Here is a 10475-nt window from a genome sequence, read left to right on the forward strand (position 1 = left end):
GGGGGGAGGAGGCGTGAGGTGTCAGGGAGGGAGGGGGGAAGCCTTAAGTTTTTGCTGTGCCATGAGCATCTCATTCCACACCCACACAAGCAACTAAACTACGAACTGGAGAGAAAAGCAACTCATGGCAAAACAGTGCAGACATACTGTACCGCACCATAATCAGATTCCCACATATTGTTTGACGAAGGGACAAAAGAGTCGGTCCTCCCTTTTTCTCGACATCTGAGCGGCTCTGGCCTTCTGTGTTATGACTCGCTCTTCCACATCTGGGGTGTTTGTCGGTGGGCCTTTGACGACTCTTGCCGCATCTGGACAGCGACGCAGCTGCCGCGCCCCTCCCGCGTCTCGACAGCCTCGTGCAGACACCTCGCTGTCACTCCAGGTTACCTACAGTCCACCTCACTGTCCGAGGTGAGACTCTGCTACATGGGTGTCCACAAAGCCACATCTGCAAAGACTTTTGTGTGTGTGTGTGTGTGTGTGACTTCGGGTACATGTTTATCCTCAGGGCTGGGGCTTTGCTCTTCACACCTCTCAGATAAGCACACATCCGGAAATACACACTAAGTTCAGAAGCCAGACAGTGTTTATGGGTCAATCAAATACGAACAACTTCAAAAATGGATTACCCTTCAAAATGTAGCAACTAAATTTACAGAGGAGAAATGTATAGATGAGTCAAAAAGTATTCATATGTTATTATATCAAATATCACATCATATGATGCAATGTGCCTTTTTATTTTGTTCAGTGTGGAAATTACAAAAGAACGTGTAAGAATTTGGTTGCTTAGAAGGCTCAAGAATAGTGTCAAATTTAGTTAAGGTACTTATTAGAATCCTCTCGAATCGTACAAAATATATTGTTGCCACTAAATTGTCCGCAATCAAAGATATGAACACATTTAAAAGTGTATGGGGAAAATGTTTTTTCTGTTTCATTTGGTTGCTGATGGAAATGGTGTAGTGGTACAATCACCTAACTTCTGTGCAGGCCACGTGGTGAGTGTCAGTGTGATGGGTTTGTCTCTATACTGTATGCCCTGTGATTAACTGGGGACCAATCCCGGGTGTAGTCTGTCTTTTACCCGAATTCAGATCGAATAAGATTCCCCGTGATCCTGAACAGGTTAAATGTTATAGAATAAATGGATGGAAGGATGGATATCGGAAATGTTGTTGTAACGTCTTTTGCCACTTTGTTGTCCAGCCAGAAATGACCAATTCTACAAATAAGAAATCATTTAAACTCAGAATTTGGTCGGGATATGAATTATTATTTTAATTGTATATCTATTACATAGAACTGGGCAAGTTGAGGCACGAGCGGTGTGGAGCGAAGTGACGACGTGAAAGTGGAGGAGCAAAGCAATTCACCAAACTAAACTCAAGAACATCCCGTGGATGAGCAAGTCTGCAACTGTTTGACTGACGAATTTTCTTGGCAAGTGGATAGCGATGAACTTCAGGTCAAGCATAGTTGAAGACAAGGGGTTAACAGAGGTGTTGCAAACAGCATCCAATGAGCTATCATACAGTGATGGCCAAAATCAACAAGATTGATGATGGCGAATAGAAAAACAAACTTGTCATTTTGGTGGAAGATGTGTTGCTGTAACCGAAGATCGCTGGACCTCAACTCGCAACCATAGCTATTTTGGGGTGACCGGACACTTTATTGAAGGTGAGTGGAACCTCGTTTTGCAAACTCATTTGGCACTGATTCTCATGAAAACAGAAACCAGGCACTTTGCTGATAAATGCACCAAACAGTTTCTCAAGGTGGCAAATGACTCGGAAATTGAAAACAAGATATCCACCATACATCCAGAGATACAAACATACAGACAGCGCAGCAAACGTGCTGGCTGGTATGTGAGCCCACCCATACGAGCACATTGCCTAGTTCCATTCTCTGAACTAGAGGACCATCACGGCTTGCTGGTGTAGAAGTCAAATAATGCAAAAATAGTAGAACTGAATCAGCAACAAATATCAATGAAAAAAAGAGTGAGCAACTTACAATAACAATGTATTTCAATAAAAATACCTCTGGTTGAGGATACAACTCCGAAATGGCTTTAGGAAATGATATAGATGATAAAATATGCTCTCTCTCCTCCCCTCTCTCTCTCTCTCTCTCTCTCTCTCTCTCTCTCTCTCTCTCTCTCTCTCTCTCTCTCTCTCTCTCTCTCTCTATATATATATATATATATATATACATATATATATATGAACAAATCTGGTACTCAATGGATACACCCATGTCAACTGGTGTGTGACATAGTAAGTACAAGTAATGCACAAGGGTTTTCTAATATCCTTGAGCCTTCTGATGCCTGAATGGACAAACACCTTGTATCTTTAGAACACTGGCGTGATAGTTGCTGGAAGTGGGCCTTTATACACTTATGTAGATATTGCACCAAAAATTTGCAGCTAGAATTGTCATTTACCACGTTAATAATGTATAGAGTGTATTGCTGATTAGTTTCAAATTATCTTCATTTAAAAAATACATTTCTTGGACCCCAAACTTTTGAACGGTAGTGTGTATATATATATATATATATATATATATATATATATATATATATATATATATATATATATATATATATATATATATCAAGTCCGCCTCACAGTTCAGAGGTTGTGGGTTCGATCCCCGCTCCGGCCTCCCTGTGTGGAGTTTTTGCATGTTCTCCCCGTGCCTGCGTGGGTTTTCTCCGGGTACTCCGGTTTCCTCCCACATTCCAAAAACATGCATGGTAAGTTGATTGGACTCTCTAGATTGCCCCTAGGTGTGATTGTGAGTGTGTGTGTGATTGTTTGTCTCTGTGTGCCCTGCGATTGGCTGGCAACCAATTCAGGATGTCCCCCGCCAACTGCGCGAAGACAGCTGGGATAGGCTACAGCACGCCTGCGACCCTTGTGAGGATAAGCATTCATATAGATAATGGATGGATATATATATATATATATATATATATATATATATATATATATATATCAATAGTATATTTCAATGTAGAAATCAATAGTATATATATATATATACTATTGATTTCTTTCTTAATTATATGAATAATTTTGGTGCTGGGTGTCCTTTGGCTTGAGCACCTGCCCCCCAAAATGTCTGTGTACCTTCCGTACGGGCCTCTTTCAGTGTAGTTGTGGAACTTCAGATGAGTGTAACATGCATCTTTCCCCTAAGCACTCCACCACTGAACAATCTCTATTCTAATTATCAGAGATTACAGCAATTAGCAGACCATTAATCACACCCTTATTAGTTTAGCTGGGCAGGGAGAGGGGAAGAGTGAAGAGAGGGAAGGAGAGGATGTAAAGTGCAATCGGATGGGAAATAATAAGCGGAGGAATGATTGTGGGGGAAGAGAGTGGCTCTCCTCTTGGCACTGTGATTTCTTGCTTTCTTTTCAGGAGTTGAAACAATGTCTCATTGACAAAAGTGTCGAATGTATGACGTGCGCTCAAACAAAAATGTTTATGTTAGAACAGAAAAAGCCAACATACCCACGTTAATCCCCCTAAATGAGATTTTATGAGTTATGCGATGTGTGAGATATGCGGTAGGGTAGATTTACTCTAAAATGTGTTGAAGACAGTGAGTGTGTGTGTTATGATAGGATTAGTGCTGCTATGTTAAAGCATCAATATGTGCTTGTGCGTAGCAGCATAATCAGAGTAAAACCAGTGTGAACGTGCGTGTGCATGCGTGTGTGTGTAAGCTGAGGAGCTAGGGGCACGGGGGGCGGTGTGTTAAGGAAGTGAGAGCGAAGCGGCTTCAGAGGATGAATTTCTAAACATGCTCCTTGTGATACCATCTTCTTTCTCCTAACCCCCTCATCTCCTCCTCCCCCCGCACTTCATGCACCACCTCCTCTTCTGCCCCCCCCTCGCCGACTCGCCCGCTCTCCCCCCATCAGCAAGAGGGGTCAAATGTTATTCCCTCCTCGTTGTCACGGTTGCCAATCACCTCACACTCTGTAGCAACTGTTTCCAAGGCAACGGAGGGATCTGGTTGCCAGGCACCGAGAGCAATGCATGTGATTGTTACATATTTATTTAATTCTATCTTTATCTATTTGTTCATTCTAAATGCGTATGCACTCCAAGGGTGAATGCCAGACACACACGCGCGCGCACACACACGCACACACACTTCTCCTTTTTCCCTCCTCCTCAAGCTTTTCTTTATGCACACGTCCATGAACTTTATCTTTTTCTTCATTTAGAACCACGCTCGCATATGCATGCGGATGGACCACGCACCGACTGCTACAAACCCCCAACGTGAACTAACCGACTCATCTGCATGTACCACAGGTGTGAAACGTGAGCACCGGATGACAAACAGTCATTATCATAGCAATAAGGATGATAATCTGGAGTCGGCTCTCCTCTTCTGGCCTTCTGTTCCCTCCTCTCATCTGCCTCGTCTCAGAGGAGCTGCGCAGTGATAAAGACAGGCCCTAATGAGAGGGCACTTATTGCGCTGTGATTTTCTCCCCTCCATCCCCTCCTCTCTCTCTCACCCATTTCTGTCAACCTATACCTGCGCTATCTTTTCTCTTTCCAGCCATCCTTCCGTCAAATCCCCGCAGCCCGTGCGCCGCCAGCCTTTTATTTGCTTGGATAAATATTTCAAGGTAATTGTAATGGAGTGACCCATCAAAGTGGAAATTATTGCTAACGCCTAGACCTACTTATTTATTCAAAGTCTATTGTCTCAGTTTGCTTCTGCATATAGGGCCATTTGAGTCGGTGAGGACCACTCTGACCGAGGCTGCTTTTGCTTTTTGCCTCTTCTGGCATAGGAGGCATATACCATTTGTAGCCATGTTTTGTTACATTCTTGTTTGCTCTGTAAGTGTAAGGAATAAGATTAATTATGCTCATTTGTCCACCCTATGGCACACAAACAGTGATGAATTATAGGTGAATGAAGAGCTAGCCATGTAGGCAGCCAGCATGATTATACAGTGCGGCACTGCAGAAATAGTGCAGGCAGTTCACTTGATTATTCATTACGAACAATGTAAAATTGTGTGGAAACTGTAATGAGAAATCAGCGGAAACATGCACAAGCTATATAGAGTACACTCGTCAGCCTCAATGTTAGAGCTGTACGATTACAAGTACCCTCAACTTCTTGCCTGGACAATAATGTTCGCTTTGGGCTGACATATATGAATACATGAGTTAGCATTGATTGAATGAATAAATCATTAAGTATTGTTGTACTCGTAGTGGTATGGAACTGAAATGCACTGTAACAATTCAAGAGATCAGGGAGGTAGGAAGATTGCTTGTGGTGGCTCTCCAATGGGTAGTCACATTACTTGATTATTCAACAGACAGTACACATTTTACATTTTACCATTACCCAGTCTAATGATTATTTTATTTGAACCCGACTTAAGTAAGTGCAAAATTAATGACTCCCAACCCAATTAGTCATTAAATGGCAGAGGACTTATGTGCTTCTTAAATGTAATATGTCAAGTGGATGCTGAATTAACAAACAGTCATTATATTTATGCAAAAATGGCTTAAATTGAGTTACAACATAACCAGCCACACAAAATAACCCACTAGTGCAATGGCTTTATTTTTGTTTTGTTTTAAAAAAAAACATACGTAAATGTTTTTTTTTTTTTTAAAGATAATACTAATCAATTTTGATTGACAAGTTCCACAACGTATTCATTTACATTTAAGGTTACAGTAGTTGTTATTTGCAGTGCTGTAGAGCAGCACTACATAAATAATTCATCGTGGTCATATTTTTGTAAGTCACTAAAATCTGCCCTTTGACAGGAGTAACGTAATTTATATACATAAATACATACTATTGATTTCATTGATATGTATTTGTGTGTGTGTGTGTGTACCATCCACTACAAACATCTGCAAAAGGTTACTGTTTCATCGTATAAGAAAATAATGTATCGCATACAGTATCGGGAATCATATGTAAACTCAAGAATAAGAGGCGCTCATGTTATCGTCTTGGAGCTCTGTAATCATCATAAATGAATTCAGCATCCAATTTGCAGGGGAAAAAAATCCAACCTGTGAGGCAAGTGATCAGTGTACGCAGGGAAATCAATTAGATCTTTAATTGCTGTGTGGAAGGGGAGGTAGAAATATTGCCTGCGCATGCACGCACACGCGCGCATGCACGCAGGCACACACTGCTGGAGACAGTGGCATTGGTGTAAGTGGAGTCTCTGGGGAGTGGCGTGGAGAATCCTCTTGGCTGGGATTTTTCAGGGTTTAGCACTCAGACACAGCTGCTGTCAAAGGGCCTTTTACGTGGATGTGCCCCACTATCACATTGGCCCACTGTGAAATAGAGGGATTTGAATAATCTTATTACACCCCATTACAATAACACTAATACGATCCAATGCCCTACAAGTCAGTGAAGTCGAGCAGATACCAGCGATGTTGAGCCTGCAGTGAATCATGACAAATAGTAAATAATATTACAGTTTAATGCGTGCTTGTGAAAAATAGATTTGACAGCAAAATATGATTTGATCCCAGCAGGCTTTCGTCTCATTTGTCAGTTTTGTCCCATTACACTCATTCTCTCGTAGCTCTCCTCTCCTCCTTGCAGAGCATCTTAAAGTAGACTAAGATTTATCTCTGACTTTCTAAAACGTGTTCTGCTCGTGCCCCCACCTGCCCGCCCGTCTGCCCGCCAGCCAGCCTGTCTAGATATTGCATTTGCTCTTTGACTGTGACCTTATACACAGCAGCAAGTGCAACTGCTGGACCTGCTGTCCTGTCGAGCATAGTCGTGTCTCGCTGCCATCAGGGGCCCCAGACTCCCTGCCATCGCTGCCCTGCACCAATTCCTCAATGCCCCCTCACATGCCCCCCCCCCCCCCAACCCCCCTCTCCCTCCACCATGTGCACTTATTGGATTCCCCTCTTCAACCATGCACTCTGATAAGGGCATCTGTCAAGCGGATGAACAAGCCAAGCTGAAAAGGTGTGTGATGCACGCTTGGAAGGTTCTTACTTCCTGCAGAGGCCAGGAGGAGGCTGGGTGGAGGAGTGTTGCGAGCCCGGGGACCACAAGTAGGACTTTAGGAGAACTAGAATGATGCTTCTCGCATCAACACCGTCGGAGGAAGAACCGCCGATTAACATCCCATCACGCCGCTGGAGGAATATTTGTGGCCGGTGACGATGGCTTCCGCTCAGCTACGCGTATTCTCAAGCAATAACATCGACATCTGTATTATCAACCCAAGAATACCCGTGGTCGAGACGGGAGCAAATGGTCGAACCACCTCTCTCCCCTCCACCTTTTCTCCGCTCTATAGCGCCCTCTCCCATCCCCCCACTTCTGAGTCTGACGCCATAGAGCAGGAGAGAGCTGGAGGGAAGGGTGGGGATTTCATAAGCTGCGGAAACTGACCAGGTCCTGCAGGAAAAGGGGAGACAAAAAACAGGTCTTATATATATTTTTTTTTAAATAGATAACACCATAAAAGATAAGCAGCAACACATTCTGTTTGTGGAAGAATTGCCTATTGTTGGTTTGGTATGGTTTGAAATATGAAAAATAGCATCTTATTATTTAGGACCAGTAGAATCGGGATTTGTTGCTATAGTAATGTAAATAGTGAAAAGTAGATTTTAACATAAAATCAACTCATTAATTGATTCCATTGCATAATAATGTCATTTTTTCTTATATTATAAGGCACGAGGAAACAAACAGAACTAATCTGCATCAGCGACTAATGGTAGATTTTCATCTCCTGCATTTGCCTGAATTTTGTCATTAAGTGCCATGCATTAATTCATGATAATTTCAGGAAAATATTTTTGCAAAGTTAACAAAAGCGGGAACAAAAATCATTCCCCATTTCTTGTTCCCTGCTTCCACAAGAAATCAGTACTTGTTGCATTATCTTTCAAAGTACAAATAAAGAATAAAGGCATGTCTTTTGTTTTGTTTTGGCAATACCTCCATTATATCAGGTAGCCTACTTTTTTTCCTCTTTAAACTATATTCACTATTTCAGTCAGCACTAGGTGAGCCACAAGACACGAGTAGATAAAAAAAAAGAAAAGAAAATGTTGACTGCTGAATATGATGGACTGCTTTGCTTACATGAGTAGTCACTTTGCCGTAGTGCACAAGGGTGCAATAACGTTTTTTTTTTTTTTTTTTTAAGCCACGGAACCCTGACTGAGTGCGAGTAAAGAAGTGGGAGATGTGAGCATCTCCATCCCTGTTTCTGAGTTTATCAGTAAGCACCACAGTTGCACGCATACATCTGAGGCAGTTGGGGCTGCCCCCGCAGTGCTCTCAGCTCGGGGCCCCCATGCTGAACACATGAGAGTGAGTAAGAAAGCAACAGAGCAAAAAGATTTTAAAAAGGGAGAAAGTAAGACGGGAAGACTGAAAGGTGGAGGGAGTGTGGATGTGTGATTTCATGTACATGTGTGAGAAAGGAAAAAAAAACACACACAAGAGAAAGCAACATGGCAGCATCCAAGCAGAGTAGAGAAGCGAAAAGCAATGAGGAGAGTCAGAAATGTCAGCAAGCCAAATGAGAATGAAAAAAAGGGTGTGCAATTTCAAAAGAGATGAAAGGGAAGAAATTGATAGAACACGATGGAGTTATATGTGCCTATGTGTGAGAGAGGCAGGGAGAAAAAGAGATGAAAAAAGAGGAAGGGGGTATGTATCAGCTGGGTTCAGACTGTCATTCTACGACATGATTGGCTGTGTCAGGAAGAGATAAGCAGCCTTCACATCCTTCTGCCCTCGTATCTTCAAGGCCCCGGAATCAAACGGTGGAGAACACTGCGGCACATTCCTCCGCACTGAAAGAGACTACATGAAAGGAGTAATTCCTACTATTATTCTAAACACCTCTGCATGCGAAATAGCAGACTTTTTCAAAGTGGGGAAAGTGGGGAAAGTGATGAAAAAGGTAGAAAACCACACCGGGAAAGGATTTTGAAAATGTTAGCCTTCTTCCTAGGAGGTAGCCGGATAGCACCCTGGTGGATCCGGCTGGAGATCTTACACCCCTGACAATTCTTGTGCTTCTACAGCTTTGCCGTAAGCGCTCACATTAGACGGCATTAGGGAGGGAGACCAATCGAGTATCCCCTGCTTTGTCTCACTTCCTGGGGGAGCACATCCCTGCTCTTAAAAGGCCCGCTGCATGTGTCCAGCTGACCCAGTCGAGCACATGTCATCTAAGAGAAATCCCTAAGTGAATCCTTCACACATTACTCTCATCTTTGACACTCTTCCATAGATCTCCAGGATTACAGAGTAGGTGGGTATTATGAGGCATTAGTTTCTTTAAGCAGAGGCTTAAACCTCCACGTCGGAAAGAGTTTGGAAACAATAATTCATACAAGTTGTTCCTCGCCTGCGCTCACTTGAGGGATGATGTAAAAATTCACCTCCCGAAGCCCCTTTGTCAACTTGTTGCTTTATTACACCTGCACAGTGAAGCATTTGAGAGCAGTGGGACACACGAGCGTATGTTATAATGTGGAGACCCTGTGAGATTAGAACACGTTCAAGGATTTGCCGAAACAGAGGCTGCATAGGCATCACTAGCAATCTCCTGTGGGCTCCAAACAGCTCCCCACTATGCGTCGCATCAATTATTCAACATATTTATCTATGCAATCTGACGGCCTCTCCCCTCTAAAGCTCTGAACAAATTGCGGAAGCAGCTAATATCACTTCTGGCTCTGTGGCTCAAATCACCACGCTAGAAAACCCCAGGGGGCGAGCAGGAGAGGCTGTAAACAATCACTTGACACTTAGCACTTATATTTTTTCATCTGTCGAGCTAAATGCAGGCTGTGAACTGAATGCACCTCCGCTCGGGGGCAATGCATCAGTAGGGTCTTCTTTCATGAAAGAGACAATGGCAGTAAATGTGTGCACAAGAGACCTGTGGCGCTTTCACAATACCAACAAATCACTGCTTCCCTTCCCCCAGTCAGACACCACAATCATGCATTTTGCACACTAACACGCACACACACACACACACACACACATATATTCCCACTCCCTATTTCTTTCTTTTCCCCCTTCTTTCCACCAAACCGGCATTTAGCATGACACACGCTGAGGAGCCAGGGTAGCCAATTATCAAACAGATGTCAATGTATGCGTTGCAATACTAAGGGGAGCCCAATTACCGCACAGATGTTTTGTTTTTCCTCCTTTCACTCCTTGCTTTCTTAGCCAGCATCCCCTCTGCTCAAGGCCCTCTGAGGATTTCCCCAACACACCATCAGCACTACAATAAATACAAAATAAAAAACTCCCTCACCCTCCACCAATCATGTATACACTCAAGGCCTCGTCCGCATGTACACAGCGAGGCGCTGGTCGGACTAAATGAGAACATGTGGATGTCAATCAACAGGGTGGCGAGGGGT

This window comes from Filicampus tigris, chromosome 16 (assembly GCF_054856515.1).
Source record: "Filicampus tigris isolate MCC_2025a chromosome 16, RoL_Ftig_1.0, whole genome shotgun sequence".
NCBI lineage: Eukaryota > Metazoa > Chordata > Actinopteri > Syngnathiformes > Syngnathidae > Filicampus > Filicampus tigris.